General features: G+C 36.6%; 1 pseudogene; it reads left to right on the plus strand.

Moving 5' to 3' along the window:
- The first annotated feature begins 812 nt into the window (after positions 1–812).
- Positions 813–19,080, plus strand: LOC133035567 (guanine nucleotide exchange factor SPIKE 1-like; annotated as a pseudogene).
- Positions 19,081–19,915: the final 835 nt, after the last annotated feature.

Consider the following 19,915-nt stretch of genomic DNA (forward strand, 5'->3'; position numbering starts at 1 on the left):
CAATAATTATCAATATTTTTAGGGTAGGTTTGGTATGCTGTATTAAAGGTCGTATTCTTTAGAACAATGTTTGGACTTTGATAGAATTTTGTATTACATTAATACAATATGAATTATTTAATACATAATAAATAATTCGGATTGAACTAATGTTCGGGATCTGGGGCTAGGACCAAAGCCAAGGTCTAGACGGATGCTAGGGTCGATTCGCACTATTTGTTATAGTGCATTCAATTTACATTAAGTGCGGATTTCATATTTTAGATCCAATCTAGTTCGCACAATAATTTAAATTTAATCGAATCTAATTTATAAAAGTGCAGATTGAATTAATTATATATATTTTTTTAAATTAAGTTTTTATTTATTACAATATATAATTTGGAATTCGAATTTAAGACTTTCAATATACACGCAGTTTTCTATAACCATTTAAACTAGCATCAAGTCATTTTCAATTAATTATATTAGATTAGTCACTTTTTGTTGTTGTATTATTTTTTTGAGCATTGCTATTTGTTATCAGTGGTGCCTAGTACCTTTTTGACATGTTGCATTGTAATTAATTAGCAATACTCTCTAAAAACTATTATATTAAATTATATGAATCTAGTGTCCTTTAGCAATTCTCTATTTTTTTTCGTACAAAAGAAAATAAATTATTATTGTTTTATTAGTATTCCACATAGCTAGTTAGTTTTGCAAATTTCACATTTTTTTCCCTTTTATTTGGACTATACTTTGACTAGTGCCCTGTGCTCTTCTGATCATTCCTACCTCACTTTGGTGTGAGTCTGAGTCTGAAGCTTAAAGCTTTGAGCTTATTCCCTTCTCTCTCTTTCCAAATGGGTTTCTTCTTCATTGGAGGAGTTTATCTTTATAGTGGTTCAACTTCGATTCCCCTTCCTCCTTTATATATTATATATATAAAAAAGCTTACCTTTATACTTTATCAAAAAGAAAAAAGAAAATGGAAAAACGCTCACCTTTATAAAAATCAAAGTTTGATAACAACGCAGAAAATTTTACCCCATTATGGTTTTCCAAGAAATAAACCCTAGACCTGCAATGTTGCACCTCCGCCCTCGCTGGGGTTCCACTTCTGCCACCACTAAATGGCAGAACAAGGTAATTGATTGGGTTTTCCTCCGATAAGCCTTTTTTCTTAATCATCAAGAAATGCCATTTGGTTTTCTTTTGGTTATTGAGTTTAAATTTGGCAATGTTTGTGTTTGTGGTATTTTATTTTATTTTATTTTTGGTAGTTTGAGGAGAATTTAGAGCAGTGGCCGCATATTAAGGAGTTGGTTAAGTGTTATAGTGCTGATTGGGTTAAGGATGAGAATAAGTATGGTCACTATGAGAGTGTTGCTCCTGTGTCGTTTCAGAACCAGATTTATGAAGGCCCTGATACTGATAATGAGACAGGTAAAAAGATTCCTTCTTTGACTCGCTACTAAATTACTACAGTTAGCTTGTTGTTAAAGTAAGTAAGGAATAAAGAATTAACATTCATTCGTTTAGATGAAATTGTAAGAATCTTGACTATCACTAGTGTTCTAGTGGAACATGTGATTAACAGTACACTTGATAAGCTGTAAGGTAGAGTGGATAGTTTCTGCTCCATGAGTTTATACAGTTGATGGTTTTATTCTAGAGTTCTAAATTAGTAATGAATACAAATAGAAACACACCATAAGCATTTTTTACAAAAATGGTATTAGGATTTGTTTAATTTATTGGTACCTTTTAGAAGTTTTACTTTTGCTAATGCAAAATTAAATAATGATGGTGTATGTATAGTAAGTGCTACTGCTGCAGAACTCATGGAGTAACTTAAATATAATGGTTTTTCTGCCACTGTGTTGAATCAATTTTCTAACTTCCGATTTTTATACAAATTATTTTCAACCCCTTTACAGAAATGTGTCTCGCTAATGCAAGACGAACCAAGATTGAAGACGCCACTGATGATGATGTGCCAAGTAGCTCAGGACTGCAGTTTGCTGAGGCTACTACTTCTGACCCATCACTATCAAATACTTTAAAGGTTTTGCTGGCTCAGATCTTGTTTCTACTGGATCATTGTAGCAATCATCATAAGTCTAGCTTCATTCTAGTGTACTTCAGGATTGATTAGTTGTTAAACAAAAAAAAATATATTTGCAGCATTTTGGTCAATCCCCACTACCAGCTTACGAACCGGCTTTTGACTGGGAAAATGAAAGATCACTGATATTTGGTGAAAGGATTCCAAAAACTCCTGTATCTCAGTATGGAATTACTAAATTATTGTTGCTTAATAGAAATTTTGGTTCTTTTATACTTTTTTCCATACTGATCTGTTTCATCAAACCACTCTTTATGTTGTTTCAGTGGATTGAAGATTTCTGTGAAAGTTCTATCTTTATCATTCCAAGCTGGACTAGTCGGTAAGCAGTTTACTCATGTACTGGCTCTATATTGTTTTAAGTTGCATGCGGTAAATTCTGATCTCTGTTTCTCTCTTTTTATAGAGCCATTTTCCGGTACAATTTGCTTATACAATTGGGATAGAAGAGATAAGTTGTCTGAAGACTTTCATTTTCTTGTCCTACCTAGTGAAATGCAAGATGTAAGTTGTAAGGGCGTTGTAAAAACTTTTATTCTTATTCCCTCTCCTCACCCGCGTCTATTTATTTTTGTCATTTCTGCAACATCTTAATAATCAAGATGTGGTATTTTCCAGGCAAGTGCTTCATCTGAGTCTCGTGGAATCTTTCATTTAGATGTTCCATCAGCATCAGCCTGTCTGCTTATTCAGTTAGAGAGGCATGCTTCTGAAGATGATGGGGTTATGCCTTCAGTCTATTCTCGCAAAGAGCCAGTATGTGAATGTCCATGTACTTTTACTTTTAGTTTTTTATTACCCTACGAGTCTCAGTGCATGGCATTTGGCTATGCACATGTTAAGGTTTTCTTTCCAATAAAAAGGAATTTGACGCCATAAGACATGTTGCTGCAATTTTTATCTTCAAAGCTTGAATGGTCATTAAGACTTGAAAATATCATTTATAATGTTGAGTTGTTATCCAATATCAGGAAACTTCTCTAATTATACTAAGGAAGAAAGAAAGCTTTGTTGTATCATTCATTTGTCTAACAATGTTGATAGGCTATCTATCACAAAAAATTGAGTGATCGGAATCTATAGTAAATTGTGGAGAGTGAAGACAGACAATGTATGACACAACTAAAACTAACTCTCTTTCATTTTCAGTTGAAATAGACAATTATGCTATATTTTATTTGGGTGGGGTCAGCTCATGTATCGCATCCATGTTCTAATTTGGTTTCATTTATATAAATAACATCTTAACTCCACCCCAAGAGGTTCACATGACTAAGAGAGAGAAGCAAAAATTGCAGGTGTGGTCCCAAATAATGCCTTACAAAGAGTCCTTTGCCTGGGCTATTGTTCCATTATTTGATAACAACATTACCGCAGCTTCTGGTGGGTCTGCCTCTCCAAGCAGCCAACTTGCTCCAAGTGTGTCTGGATCAAGTTCTCATGCAGGTGTTTTTGAGCCTAGTGCAAAGGTCACACTAGATGGGAAGCTGGGTTATTCAACTGGAAGCTCTGTTATAGTGGAGATATCAAACTTTAATAAAGTCAAAGAGAGCTACACTGAGGACTCACTCCAGGTACAGCAGGCATCAACTCATGTAGTTTTATTTTCTTATTAGTGTAATGTTTAATCCTAGTTCTTATTAGCTTGGGCAAATAAAATTTAAATGAAGCTATTATCTAGTTTTATGGTGAAATGCTTAAGGGCATCTATGGTGCCTAACGCCCTCTATGAAGTATCATAAGCTATTGGTGCATTTTAATATTGAATCTCACTTATTTTAATTTTAATAATGATTATAGAAAACCAATAATTATTTATAGGACGCCACCTCATAGACTCATAGTAGTGCTAAACGTCATGGTACTTAATAGCAATACTTATTTTTATATTATGTGACTAAAATTTAAAGTATAAAATAATACACAATTGTGACATCCTTTGACCTTTAAATATACCTTTACCACTACACCAAACAATAATATTAAGTACTATTTGAGCAGATTGGTATTTGTATAAAGGCCCAAAAATATTTAGAATTGAGTCGAATTTCAGATGGGCGACCACCTTACTTGGGCTCTATGTGGCTTCGCCCATGTATTAATGTATAATATTCATTATTTTGTATGGTTTTCCTTTGATGTGTAGGATCCTAAACGCAAAATACACAAACCTGTAAAAGGTGTTTTGAGACTGGAGGTCGAGAAGCACCACATTGATCATGCTGACTTAGAAATCATATCAGAAACTGGTAGTCTAACCACAGATGATCCTGTTGATCGCATTGCTGATTCTGCATATGGAAAGCATAGCAGTAATGGTTCAGACGGGCTTCATTGTAGCAACTCTAAGAGGAATTCTTTTGAAGCTAAAGAAATTTCTGGAAATGGATCAAATGCTCAAAGAAATCAGGAATTTGGTGCTGATGATGTAAGTATGAAGCTGTTGCTCTGTTTTTTTACCCCTTGAACTGAAACCATCACTTGCTATAAGACAGATCTCTGTGTATCTACTATCTGCTTATTTATTTTTGATTCTCAATCTTATTACTATTATTTGCATCCTATGTATGATTATAACACTTTGTGTCTACATCTATTATGATGAATGCCATTTTAGGTCTCCATTACATTTTATGTACTGTTTTTCTATTCCCATGAAACTAAATGATTGTATCGGTTGGCTTACAGTTCCAAGCTTTCGACTTTTGTACTACAACAAGAAACGAGCCTTTTTTGCAGCCTTTTCATTTTCTCTATGTATATCCCTTGACTGTTAGTTTAAGTTGGAAGAGGAATTTGTTTGTGCGGGTTGAACTTAGAGCGGATGACGCTGACATTCGTAGACAACCATTAGAGGTAAATATAATGACTTGTTTTTACAAAAATCAGTTTTCCTTTCAACAACATTTAACTTAGTTTTACAACACATGTGAGTAGGCGATGTATCCAAAGGAGCACGGGGCAACACTTCAGAGGTGCACTCATACTCAAGTTGCTGTTAGTGCTAGGGTGGCTAGTTTCCACGATGAGATTAAACTGTCCCTCCCAGCTACCTGGACACCAACTCATCATCTTTTGTTCACTTTTTTCCATGTGGACCTTCAAACAAAATTGGAAGCACCAAAGCCTGTAAGATTCAACATCTATAGCATTACATAATTTTTTGTAGCTATGTGTTATTTCATCTTCCTTCTTCTACAGTTAACTTTGTTTCAGTTTCATTTAAATGGTTATGTTTCCCATGCATTTTCCAGGTAGTAATTGGATATGCAGCGCTACCATTATCCACACACGCTCAGTATGTCTATACCTTGTTGATTTTATTTCTTGTTCTTCATTCTTTCCTTCCGAACACTGGAACATGAAAATAAACTTATGTTTACGATGCACTTTCTTCCCTCTTCTATCATTGAGTTAACATTGACTATCATACATTTTGCGTCAAAGATAGTTATCATTGTTAAGAGTCAACCTAGATCATTACGGGTGGTGAGTGTTTGCAATGTGGTGGGTATAGCTTTAAGTGGCCACTTTGGTTACTTCAGTCAGATGTGCTTTAGTTTATACATGTTTGAAACTGGAAACTCACCAGGGCATGATCATAGCTGTTGAAATCTGCATGGGATCCTATCGATTAAATAATTAGTGTGTTTGACTCTCTCTTTCTCTGTTTTATGATCTCTCAATAGTACTATAATGTTTATGGCTTTGGTCAGGTTGCGATCTGAGATTTCTTTGCCAATTATGGAAGAGTTGGTTCCATATTATCTCCAGGATACTGGCAGGGTATGCTTGAGATACTGTTTGAGCTTCTGATGTATTACACCTTTTATGTTTTTAGTTAATGAGTTTCTGGAATGGTTTATTTTATTACCCATTTTCTCCATTGTAGGAGAGACTTCATTATTTGGAGGATGGAAGGAATGTCTTTAGTTTGCGCTTAAGACTTTGTTCATCATTATATCCCATCAATGAACGCATTAGAGATTTTTTTCTTGAGTATGATGGCTATACTCTTCGAACAAGCCCACCATGGGGTTCTGAATTCCTTGAGGTATTTTTTTTTTTTTTTTATCAATAATAGTTTTCCATTTTTCTTTACTCTTTTATCTTCATAACATTTACCGCATTGAGAAAAAAAAATCTGTCTTCAAGAATTTTGGTTGCTGTAGAACAAAGGTCAGTTCTAGCCTTCTAGGTCCCAAGGTTCAAAACTTGTGAATATTCTGCTCAAGACATTAATTATAGTTAATAGACTATAAGTCTTGTTAATTAGAGACTTACACTATAGTATTCTCCAGCAATGTAATTCGAGTGCCATAAAAGTTGTTGACTATGCCGATTTCTAAGAATCCATTTTCTTGTTCTAATTAATGCAGATTTCATCTCACATGTTAATTTTGATTGCAGGCTATGAACTTTTTAAAGCATGTTGATTCGACTGCTTTGCTTCAATTTCTTCATCCTATTTTGAATATGCTTCTCCATCTTATAGTCATTGGTGGAGAAACACTCCAGGTTTGTTATTTATCAGTGCTCTACTAAATTCAGGGTGTCTAAGGACTCAGTTTTTTTAGTTACGAATAAATGGTGTATTAGTAATATTTTAAGAGACTACAAATCTGAAGGAAAACAAACCAAAAACTAGTCTAGCCTAAGAACTTCGAAATTGTTAATTTTTACTCTTCAATGCTTTTAGCCTAAGTGCTACCCAAAAATCTCTGAAGATATCAAGTCTTCGACTCTTCGGGGGTCGCTTTTAAAGTTGTTTAATGACGTTGGTGTCATTAGCATTTACTTAGAAGTTTGATTGAGCTCAACAAGGACATTTTTCTTCTTCTTTAAATTATTTATATTGGGTGTTGTACTTGTAGATTGCTATAATAATTTTCCCACTCTTTTCAGATTGCATCTTTCAGAACCATGGTTATTATTGTTACCAGGTGTGTTATTTGGTTTTATTATGTCTTTGCATTGCTCCGAACACATTATAAACACACACTAATGTCTTCTGCAAGGAAAATACTGGTGTACCTGCCTGACACAGATTGAAGTTTCTGACAATCAGATGTAGTTAAGATGCAGAGAAATATATGCATACATGTATTGTTATATTTTCTTGTTCGTATTATGCTCAAATTATTTTTGTTGATTTTAGATTCATTTGACTTTGTATGGAGGATTTTTTGTAGGGTGCAGCAGGATTCAGTTGATGATGCTGAAAGAAACCATTTTCTGGTCAGCTATGTTGATTATGTGTTTGATGACTTTGGGGGTCGTCAGCCTCCTGTATATCATGGTTTATCCGCTGTCTGGGGAAGTTTGGCTAGAGCTAAGGTGACACCAGTTCTTCATTTGCCAGTTGGTTTTAGCATGTCCTTTTCTTGATTATCACTGATAATATTTCCTTTGTACTTTGTATTCTCCTATGCTCAAGTAGGCCCAAATCCTAGTTTAAAAAACTTAGGTCCTTTACTCGACTGGTTCTGTTGACTGATTTATCTTTCAGTATAAGTGTTGTGAAAATTAATGTGCAAGTGTACACAGTTCAAACAAGCAATAAAGTGATAAGTAGTAATAAGTATAGAATATGTCTCAAGTAAAATTTAGTGTAAAACCAATTATATAAGAAACAAATTGATTGGAGGTTGTGAACTAAAATAAAATAAACAAAATGAAAATATGCTTAAAAGTGACCATAATTGCTAGATAAATGACGACAAGAAAGAATTATCAATGGAAAACTTGACGTGAAGAGCTAAAATCCCCCTATGTCTAAAACTGTTCAGAATGCTATAGCATCACTTCAACAAATTGCACAAAGTTAACTAGAATTCCCATAAAGCTCATGAGATTTTTTCAGAAGTTATGGATAAATTTCTTCCACCTAGTTAAATATATTCCTGTTAGAATATTAGCTGTATATTAGGTGTAAAAGAATTAGGGTAACTTGTATTTAGTAGTTTCCTATTTTGTTGGTAGTTTCCTATTTCCTAGTCTCCTAGCTTTGTATATAAATATGTACTATTCTATGAAATATACATACAATTCGAATCACTATTTTCTACATGGTATCAGAGCATTGTGATTCAAAATTCGAAATTCGAAATTAGGGTTCTGAAAAAAAAAAAAAAAAAAAAAAAAAAAAAAAAAATTAGGGTTTGAGTTTAGGGTTGTTTTTTCGAAAATCCTATTTGGAGTGAACATTGTTTCTCACCGCCCACATAGGAGGACTGCCCAGCCGCCGATCTACCAACCCCCGAAGTCCGGTCGCCGGATTCCTCGCGCGTGGGGCTCACGCGCCGCCTGAAGCTTCTGCGCGTGGGGCTCACGCGCCGGCGCGTGTGACGGCGCCTTCGACGGCATTCTGTTGCCGATTCTTCACTGGGTTCTTCTAAGCCCACTCGCATCTGTTCTAGGTTGTAATTCGGTATTTGTTTGTCTTCTTCGTGTTTGGGTGTTCATTCTTTGGTGTTCTTTTGTTCTTTTTCTCTGTCTTTGTGTTTGCTTTTGAGATTATGGCAGAGATAAGATCAGATTCAAAATCAGTTGTTGTTTCTGATGTTGTTCCCGTAATGTCTAAAATCACGGATCATAAGTTGATTGGTTCGAATTATTTGGAATGGAGTAAGACAATTCGACTGTATTTGAGGAGTATTGACAAAGATGATCACTTGACTGACGATCCTCCTGAAGAAACAAACGATTCAAGGAAAATATGGCTCCGTGAGGATGCTCGCTTGTTCCTTCAAATTCGAAATTCTATCGATAATGAGGTAATTAGTTTGATTAATCATTGTGAATTGGTTAAAGAACTAATGGGTTACTTGGAGTTTTTGTATTCTGGCAAAGACAACATATCTCGCATATATGATGTTTGCAAAGCTTTTTATCGCGCGGAGAAACAAGATAAGTCTCTTATGAATTATTTTATGGCTTTCAAGAAAACATATGAAGAACTTAATGTGCTATTACCGTTTAGTCCTGATGTAAAAGTTCAACAGCGCCAACGAGAACAGATGGCTATTATGAGTTTTCTTGCAGGACTCTCATCCGAATTTGACTGCAAAGTCACAAGTTCTCTCCGGTTACGATGTCTCCTCTTTACAAGATGTGTTTACTCGTGTTCTTCGCACGGAGACTACCTCTTCAACTCCTCTGAATAGCGCCTATGTGAGTCGTAATAATTACGCACGGAAAGAAACTCTACTCCAAGTGGATTTAAAGGAGGTAATTCACAAGGACCTGATAACCGCACACCAAATTCTGGGAGCATCATGTGCAACTATTGTAAGAAACCAGGCCACACCAAGTTTGAGTGTAGGAAGTTACAATTTAAGAATCGACAACAACACTCTGCCAATATTGCAAGCACTAGTGATGCATCTGACAAATCGGTCCTTATTTCTGCTGATGAATTTGCCAAGTTCTCAAGGTATCAGGAAACACTTAAGTCTTCATCTTCTTCTGTCACTGCGATTCTTGATTCAGGTAACTCTAATGATGCCTTCTTTCCAAATCCTCAAAATGGGTCATTGATTCTGGTGCCACAGATCATATGACAGGTAATTCCCGTCTCTTTTCCACTTTTCAGTCTCACAGTCCCACTTCTGTTGTCACCTTAGCTGATGGGTCAACAGCTTCTGTTCTTGGATCTGGCACTATTGTTCCTACACCTATGCTATCTTTATCATCAGTCTTACATTTACCTGATTTGTCCTTTAATTTGCTTTCTGTTAGTCAACTCACTCGTAATCTAAATTGTTGCATCTCATTCTTTCCTGATCATTGTTTGTTTCAGGATCTTATGACGAAGAAGATTATTGGTAAAGGACATGAATCTGGTGGCTTGTATGTTCTTGACCCACTTCCGCCAACCGCTATTGCTTGTTCGAGTGTTGCTTCCGCTTTTGAGGCTCATTGTCGTTTAGGTCATCCATCCCTTCCTTTGCTCAAGAAACTGTGTCCCCAATATAGTAGTTTATCTTCGTTAGAATGTGAGTCATGTCAGTTTGCCAAACATCATCGTGTTAGTTTGAGTCCACGTGTCAATAAACGTGCTAGTGTTCCTTTTGAGTTAGTTCATTCTGATGTTTGGGGTCCCTTCTCCTATTTTGTCTCAACCTGGATTCAGGTATTTTGTTACTTTTGTGGATGATCATTCTCGTTTAACTTGGTTATATTTAATGAAAAATCGTTACGAGTTGTTTTCTATATTACGTGCTTTTTGTCTTTGAGATTCAAACTCAATTTAATGTATCTATTCGTACTTTGAGAAGTGATAATGCCAAAGAGTACATGTCTGCTCAATTTCAATCTTATATGACCTCTAATGGCATGCTTCATGAAACTTCTTGTGTTGATACGGCACCTCAGAATGGTGTTGCAGAACGTAAAAACGGACATCTTCTTGAAGCGCATGTGCTCTCTTGTTTCAAATGAAAGTCCCTAAACCTTTTTGGGCCGATGCAGTTTCCACGGCATGCTTTCTTATTAATCGCATGCCCTCTTCTGTTCTTAATGGTGAAATTCCATTTAAAATTCTTTTTCCTAATAAGTCATTATTTCCAGTTGCTCCGCGAGTATTTGGTAGTGTTTGTTTTGCTCGCGATGTCCGTCCATCTGTCACCAAATTAGACCCTAAGGCACTAAAGTGTGTCTTTCTTGGTTATTCTCGTCTTCGAAAGGGTATAGGTGTTATTGTCTGATCTCGACAAATATCTTGTGTCTATTGATGTTACTTTTGTAGAAAATACACCTTATTTTTCATCTTCCACTACTTCTACTAGTCAGGGGGAGGATGATGATTTGTTGGTTTATTCGTCACATCCTATGCGCCTGCTCCATGTTCTGGCGGGTCTCTTGTTCCTTCACCTGCCTCGGTCGTCACCCCCACAATGTCTACACCTCCACCACCTCCACCACCTCTACCACCTCCACCACTCCCTCGGCCTCCTATAGTGTACACCAGGCGCCCCCTCCTCCACCTTGTTTCATGTCCTGCACCTGCATCTTCGTCATCAGATCCGGAAATCTCAGATGATCTTCCCATTGCACTACGTAAAGGTAAACGTCATTGTACTTTTCCTATTACTTCTTTTGTGTCTTATAATCATCTCTCCTCTTCTTCTTGTTCTTTTATTGCTTCTCTTGATTCTATCACTATTCCTAAAAGCTTGTTCGAGAAGCGATGTCTCATCTGGTTGGCTTCTTTGCAATGATAGAAGAGATGAATGCTTTGGTTGCGAATGGTACTTGGGTCTTGGTTGATTTACCTTCTGGAAAACAGGCCATCGGGTGTAAATGTGTGTTCACGGTTAAATTCAATCCGGATGGCACGAGTTGCTCGCTTAAAGGCCCGTCTTGTTGCCAAGGGTTATGCTCAAACCTATGGAGTGGACTATTGTGATACTTTTTCTCCTGTTGCTAAACTCACATCCGTTCGATTGTTCATTTCCATGGCCTACTCATCATTGGCCTTTGCATCGGCTTGATATTAAAAATGCTTTTCTTCATGGAGATCTTGAGGAAGAAGTATATATGGAGCAACCTCACGGGTTTGTTGCTCGGGGGAGTTAGGGCGAGTTTGTCATCTTCGCAAATCTTTATATGGATTGAAACAAAGCCCTCGTGCTTGGTTTGGTAAATTTAGCAGTTTGTTGAGAAGTTTGGTTTGTTGAAAAGTAAGTCGGATCATTCTCGTGTTTTATAAAAGATCAACTGTTGGTATCATTTTGTTAGTGGTGTATGTTGATGACATCGTTATTACTTGGAAATGATGCGAAGGCATCTCATCCCTTAAGTCTTTCATTCACACCAGTTTAACACGAAAGATTTAGGGGAACTCGAAGTATTTCTTGGGGATTGAAGTTACTCGGAGTAAACAAGGTATTTTTCTGTCTCAAAGAAAGTATGTACTTGATTTGCTAACTGAGACAGGGAAATTGGGATCAAAACCTTGCAATGCTCCAATGAATCCAGCTGTGCATCTTACACGTGATGGGAAACCATTTGAAGATCCTGAGAAATATCGCAGGTTAGTTGGAAAGTTGAATTATTTAACTGTGACTCGTCCAGATATTGCATTTCCAGTTAGTGTTATCAGTCAGTTCATGTCTTCCCCAACAATTCATCATTGGGCAGCATTAGAACAAATTTTATGTTACTTAAAAGGAGCACCAGGACGAGGTATAGTTTACAAGGATCATGGACATACCCAGATTGAGTGTTTTTCTGATGCAGATTGGGCAGGCTCCAAGGTAGATAGACGATCCACTTCAGGATATTGTGTATTTGTTGGGGGCAATCTGGTCTCTTGGAAGAGTAAGAAACAAAATGTTGTATCTAGATCCGAGTCTTTGAATCGAATATAGAGCTATGGCCCAGTCCGTGTGTGAGGTAATATGGATTTATCAGCTTTTGACTGAATTCGGGTTTAAGACTTCTATTCCAGCAAAATTATGGTGTGATAATCAAGCTGCTCTTCATATTGCCTCGAATCCCGTATTCCACGAGCGAACTAAGCACATTGAGATCGATTGTCATTTTGTTCGTGAGAAAATTCAACAAGGTCTGATCTCCACAGGATATGTGAAAACCGGAGAACAACTAGGAGATATTTTTACAAAAGCTTTGAATGGGGTGCGGATAGACTATCTTTGTAACAAGCTGGGCATGATTAACATCTACGCTCCAGCTTGAGGGGGAGTGTTAGAATATTAGCTGTATATTAGGTGTAAAAGAATTAGGGTAACTTGTATTTAGTAGTTTCCTATTTTGTTGGTAGTTTCCTATTTCCTAGTCTCCTAGCTTTGTATATAAATATGTACTATTCTATGAAATATACATACAATTCGAATCACTATTTTCTACATTCCTATATCAAATCAGAATTAATAATACGATTCAGAGTACCAATTCTATGATGTAATTTTTCCATCTCTTTATGCATGTTGTGATGACCAGTTCTATATGCGTGCAGGAATTACTATATTACTATATTACCATTGCATATGTTTTTTCTTCTAATTTGTTGGATGTCGTTTTTCGACAGGCTAAAGGTTTTCGTGTTGGACCAGTATATGATGATGTTTTAGCCATGGCTTGGTTTTTTCTTGAGCTTATCGTCAAGTCCATGGCATTGGAAAAGACTCGTCTTTTCTATCATAGTCTTCCATTAGGTAAGTTACTTGCAATGAAAATATGTTTCTTAGGAAATTCCTTCTTCTGTCTCTTATTTCTTCAATATGTAAACTTCACGATGCAGGTGAACACATCCCACCTATGCAACTTAATGAAAGATTATTCAGCTGCATTATGCAGTTGTATGATTGCTTGCTGACAGAAGTACACGAGGGTTGTAAGAAGAGGTTACTTTTAGCAAAACGCTTGAACAGTAGTTTGGCCTTCTTCTGTTATGATCTTCTATTGATTATTGAACCTTGCCAGGCTTTTGAATTGGTATGGGGTTTTTCCTTTTATAATGGAAGCTGCATTTTGTTCTCGCATTAGAGCCACATGATTACATTATAGGATGTACCAAATTATTGCTTGTTATTTCTGCTGTTGTTGTGTGGAGTGAGTTGGATTAAACCTAGAAAGTCGGGTAAGGGAAGAGAGAATGTAATGAGAAAAATAATATGCTATTTGCTGCATGTGTGAGGTGCTAAGATATTTTACATTTTCTAATCACTGCAGGTGTCGTTGTACCTGGACAAGTTTTCTGGAGCTCGTCAACCTCCTCTGCATGATTGTAAGCTCTCATTTTTGCAGATAATATGCAGTCACGATCTTTTAGTTAAAATGCCTGGGAGAGACCCTTCACATAGGTACTTCATATACTCCTCAACTACCTTGCAGTTGAACCAAACTCCAGAACTCCATATAATTTTGGGGTCTTGATGTAGTAATCAAAGTCATATCTGGGCAATTCATTGATTTTTAATGTTTTGATATCAATGTTTGTGTTTTAGGAAGTACCTTTTATCTGTCCTAATTCAAGAACTTTTCCTAACTTGGGATCATGATGACTTGTCTCTTCGAGCAAAGGTAAAGACCGTTTAATTGGATGATGTGGGAGGATGAATATGTATGCTAACACAGTTTTGTTTATTTTGTAACTTGTAATCATATAATTCTGTCCGTGTAGGCTGCTAGAATTTTGGTGGTCCTTATGTGCAAGCACGAATTTGATGCTCGATACCAGAAGCCTGAAGATAAACTGTATATTGCGCAACTGTTTTTTCCTCTTATTGGCCAGGTAAATAGTGCTATTGAAGCTATTTCAGCATAATATTGTTGGACTGTTAACTGATCTAGCTAAACTTTCTCTATTGAACAGTAAATGATTTATGATACTACCATATAATTATCAGTGTTCAATTAGTTCACTGATTATTGATGTGGGCTATGCAGATCTTGGATGGAATGGATGTTTTTTACAACCTTAGTGCTGTTGAAAAGCGTGAAGTTCTCATAGTTATTTTGCAAATTGTGCGCAATCTTGATGATGCATCAGTTGTGAAGGTGTGGCAGCAGAGCATTGCACGGACTAGATTATTTTTCAAACTCATGGAGGAATGCCTAAGTCTTTTCGAGGTTCATTGATATTTCTCTTTTATCTTGATCATATGATTGACTGTTACTGTCATTTAGTTTACTTGTTTAGGTTCTATAAACATAAACCATGCATACATATCATCTTTCTGACCTCCAAATGCTGTAAGGCCACATCCGGAATTTTTTCTGCCTTAATTTTATTTAATTGAGACATGAGTAATAATATAAGCCACTTGGTAATGAAAATTGACATACTTGGAAAGAAAAAAATTTGCTTGTCCTTATTCTTTAAATGCACATCCTTTGTCTGTAAATTAACTTTTTTTGTTATGCACTATACGTGGTGGGGATTTAATAGATATTCATTAGTTTTTTCTTAAAGCAACAAATGCGTCCCTTTTTGTTTGAGAATTCTCCAGAAATATTTATTTTTTTGCAATGGTTTTCATATTATATTTATTTAGTACACATATAAGTCTATTATTATTATATGATATGAGCTTAAAAATGAAAAAAATGATAAGATACTGTAGACCAACTGAAAGGGATGTAGTGCAGCTCGGTAGCTCGTTTGTTTTGGGTACAAAATGTCACAGGTTCAAATCCTGTCAACCCTACTTATTTTGAATCCTATCAATAATTCAGCTGGAATGATAAAGGAAAAATTTGTTACCATGGAGCCATTTATTGCGTTGAAGATTTCCCAGAAGTATACCCTTTAACCGTGGTATTAATTATTAAAATGGAAGTTAATTATTCCAAGAATATGATAGCAATGTACAGTAATCTCTTTATTGTAGATTCTCACTCTTTCTTTAACTATAGCTTGTGACACTGATTTTGTAATATTCATTTTTACAGCACAGGTCTGCTGATGGCATGTTTATGGGTTCTAGTTCACGTAGTCCTGTTGGGGATGTACCTGCAGCGTCCCCCAAGTACTCTGATAGACTTTCTCCGGCAATCAACAATTATCTGTCTGAGGCATCAAAACAAGAAGTCAGAGTGAGTTGGTTTATTGTGGTCTTAATCTAAGAAATTGATGCTTCCAGTGTTTTGTCTTTGATTATGCTTTTCTTAGTTACTTATTTGTTGTTTTAAGGTCATCTGTTCATCATAATATTGTTACGCAATTGGTAGTTACTCATTTTTATGCATAACACTTATGTTGAATCTCTCTAATGCAGCCTCAGGGAACACCTGAAAATGGATATTTGTGGCAAAGAGTAAATTCTCAGATAAGTTCTCCAAGCCCATTGAGAGAAGATCTCTCTCAGGCACAATCTTCTCCAATTGAAGCTTCTGCCCAGGCTCTTAGACAATCCTTGCACCCATTATTGAGGCAAAAACTGGTATGTTTACTTCATCATATATTTTTTTTAATTGATTGCTGCAATGGCAGATTGTGTAAGTAGCACAGTATTTTAACGCCGTTCTGAATTTGTTCAGTCATGAATTACTTTTAGGTGGCTAATAACTTTACCATTTTCAGGAGCTCTGGGAAGAAAACTTGAGTGCTTCTGTTAGTCTTCAGGTTTTAGAAATTACTGAGAAATTTTCCACTATGGCTGCTTCCCATAGTGTTGCTACCGACTACAACAAACTCGATTGTGTCACAGCTATATTTATGAGCTTCATCTCTCGAAATCAACCACTTGCTTTCTGGAAAGCTTATGTACCTATTTTCAACAGTGTATTCAACCTTCATGGTGCGACTCTGATGGCAAGAGAGAACGATGGTTTCTTAAAACAAGTTGCTTTCCAACTTCTTCGACTTGCAGTTTTCCTGAATGACAACATTAGAAGAAGGGCTGTTGTTGGGCTCCAAATACTTGTTAGGGTAGGTTCTTCACATTGGAGCACTTCTTATGATCAGCTTTTTGGATAAAAATAACTTCCGCCACCTTTTTATTTTGCAGAGTTCTTTCTATTACTCTATGCAAACAGCCAGGTTGAGAGTTATGCTTATCATTACATTGTCAGAACTTATGTCTGATGTGCAAGTGACTCAGATGAAGCCTGATGGGACACTAGAAGAGAGCAGTGAAACTCGGCGTCTTAGAAAATCATTGGAAGAAATGTCAGATGAAGATAAGAGCCCCGGTCTGTTGAGGGAGTGTGGTCTTTCTGAGAGTGCTCTATTGGCTCTCCCAGAAAAGATGACAGAGAGTAAGTGGTCCTGGCCAAATGTGAAATATCTGTCAGAAAGTCTTCCTCTTGTCCTTGATTGTAATTTAGAACATTCGCTTTTGGTAAGTACACTTAGCGACGTCTGCATTGATTGAGGCATGTGTTTGTAGTTGGATTTGCTTTACATTTAGTTGTACTATTCCACCCTTTATGATCTATCATTGAATAAACCTTTTATGAACTATTACTGTAGAACTAAATTGGTTTTAACCTTTTTCAGGGATCTATGATCACTATGGACAGATATGCAGCTGCTGAAAGCTTTTATAAATTTGCTATGGCATTTGCCTCTGTTCCTGATCTTCACATAATGTGGTTACTTCGTTTATGTGATGCACATCAGGAGATTCAATCTTGGGCTGAAGCTGCCCAATGTGCTGTGGCTGTTGCTGGGGTTGTAATTGAGGTAAGGACACATTATATCTTGTAATGTTAGATCTTGTATGTTGCTAGCTTAGGCTCTAATGGTGATTTTTTACAAATAACTTGAATTTTGTTACATTTTGTTACTTAGGGAGAAAACGAAAGGAAGAACTTTTTAGCTATTTGGTAGTGGCATGGTCCAATCGTTTTTACCGTTCCTAGTAGTTTGATATTTGAACTTTGAGCTATATCATTGTTCTTTTCAATGGGGATTGATCTCTTGCTTTCTGATTAATTTGGTCATATCATATTTCTAAAACAACTTTTAATTTTTTTAGGCCCTTGTGGCTAGAAATGATGGTGTGTGGAGCAAGGATCATATAACTGCTCTTTGTAAAATATGCCCAATGATTAGTAGTGAGATCTCTTCCGAGGCCACTGCAGCTGAGTTAGACGGATATGGTACTTCAAAGCTCACAGTTGACTCTGCCGTGAAATATCTACAACTTGCGAGTAAGCTTTTCTCTCGAGCTGAGCTCTTTCATTTCAGTGCAAGCATTTGGGAACTGGTCATTCCTTTTCATAAAAGCAGGAGGGCGTATGGTCAGCTTGCCAATTGTCTCAATGTACTTGCGAGTATCTATAAATCGATTCCCGAGCAGGAATCAAGTCCAATTGCATTCGCTGATGCTACCTACTATAGGGTGGGATTTTATGGTGATAGATTTGGGAAGCTGGACAGAAAGGAATATGTATGCAGAGAGCCTCGTGATGTGCGGTTAGGTGACATGATGAAGAAGCTAAGCCGTATTTATGAGTCTAGGATGGATGGGAACCACACCCTGCATATAATTTCAGATTCTAGGCAAGTTAAGGCCAATGAGTTGCAGCCTGGAGTTTGCTATCTTCAAATAACTGCTGTTGATGCAGTTTCGGAGGATGAAGATTTGGCTAGCAGAAGGGAGAGAATCTTCTCTCTTTCTACAGCAAGTGTCCGAGATGGTGTCTTTGATCGTTTCTTGTTTGACACACCATTTACCAAAAATGGAAAGACTCAAGGTGGGTTGAAAGACCAGTGGAAGAGGCGAACTGTTCTGCAGACAGAAGGCTCTTTCCCTGCACTTGTTAATAGGCTCTTGGTGACCAAATCAGAGTTGCTCGAGTTCTCCCCAGTAGAAATTGCAATTGGAATGATTGAAACTCGAACAGCTGCATTAAGGAATGAACTCGACAAGCCTCGTGGTTCTGAAGAGCACCGACTCCCACGTCTGCGAAGCCTTCAGAGAATTCTTCAAGGCAGTATGGCTGTCCAGGTTAGTTGCGCTCAATTCATGTAATCTAGTTTCTTAGCCAACAATGGTGTTGATAAGTTTGTGTGTGTCTATGCACAGGTTAACAGTGGGGTATTAAGTGTATGCACTGCATTCTTGTCCGGTGAGCCTACAACGAAGCTGCAGTCTGAGGAACTAGAGCAGCTCAGTGCTGCGGTCCTTGAATTCAAGACTGTTTGTGAGCGTGCCATCAGTATACATTTTAGATTGATTGGAGAGGAGGACCAAGAATTCCACACACAGCTTGTGAATGGATTTCAATCATTAACTGCCGAGTTGTCCCATTACCAATTCCCACCATTTTGTCAGAGCTGTGATGTGTGAGTGTATGGCAGCTTGAAATGTGTTCATACCTTTTGTATTTCATATTTCCAAGTATGTTTTTTGGTGTTATGTTTGGTCATATCTATCTTTCATCCTTGTTATGAAAATTAACTAGATGAGTAATTCAAGTTCTATGATGAAATTCAACTCTACTACATTCCTTGGTGTTTGATCATTAACATTTTAACCAAAATTCTTCTAATCACCATTTGTTTATATTAAATTTTTCACCCACTTCATCAATGTTGATATTGATGAATACTCATTTTATGAGAATGAAATGAGCTGACAACAAATCTCAATGTCCCTTTAACAATTACTTTAGGGTTCATTTAGTACCGCATTACAATACAATTTGTATTGTTTAGTGTAATATTAATTTGTATGATATGTCATATTTTTATAGGGATATGATTTTGTCCCGCTATTGTACTTTCACTGATTGTAATCCGTGATGTACGACAGCCGTCAGATAAGGGAGTTATTTGATCTGACGGCTGAGATTGATCTAGGGGTAATTAGGGTTAAAAATTAGAAACGTACCCTGACACTCATTTAATATACCCTGAGATCCATCTAATGTACTACGGAATACAATCCGTGAAAGTACATCACGGGACAAAATTATATCCCTATTTTTAAATAGTATTTATTATGTTTGATATTATTTTGTATGTGTATATCATAATTTAATCATATTGTATAATTAGAGCAAACAGAAGCAATAACACAAACAGAAGTACTCGATTGATATATGTGACAGCTGAGAAGTGAGAAGGTCTTTCTGTTTCCAATATTTGTCAGAGTTGTTCCATAAATAAATATATAAGAAGACATTCTGTGACGAAGGTGTGGGGACTTTACTACAAGTCCTTGACAGTTAAATGGCTCTAAATGAAAATTGGATATCAAATGCTTAAATAGATACATACATACATTTGATCACATATAACCAAACCATGTACTAATTTACATCAAGGCAATCAACTGCAAATTTGAGAATTAAAAGAACATTTCCATGCACACCATGCTTGTCCAT

Source organism: Cannabis sativa, chromosome 3, assembly GCF_029168945.1.
Source record: "Cannabis sativa cultivar Pink pepper isolate KNU-18-1 chromosome 3, ASM2916894v1, whole genome shotgun sequence".
Lineage (NCBI taxonomy): Eukaryota > Viridiplantae > Streptophyta > Magnoliopsida > Rosales > Cannabaceae > Cannabis > Cannabis sativa.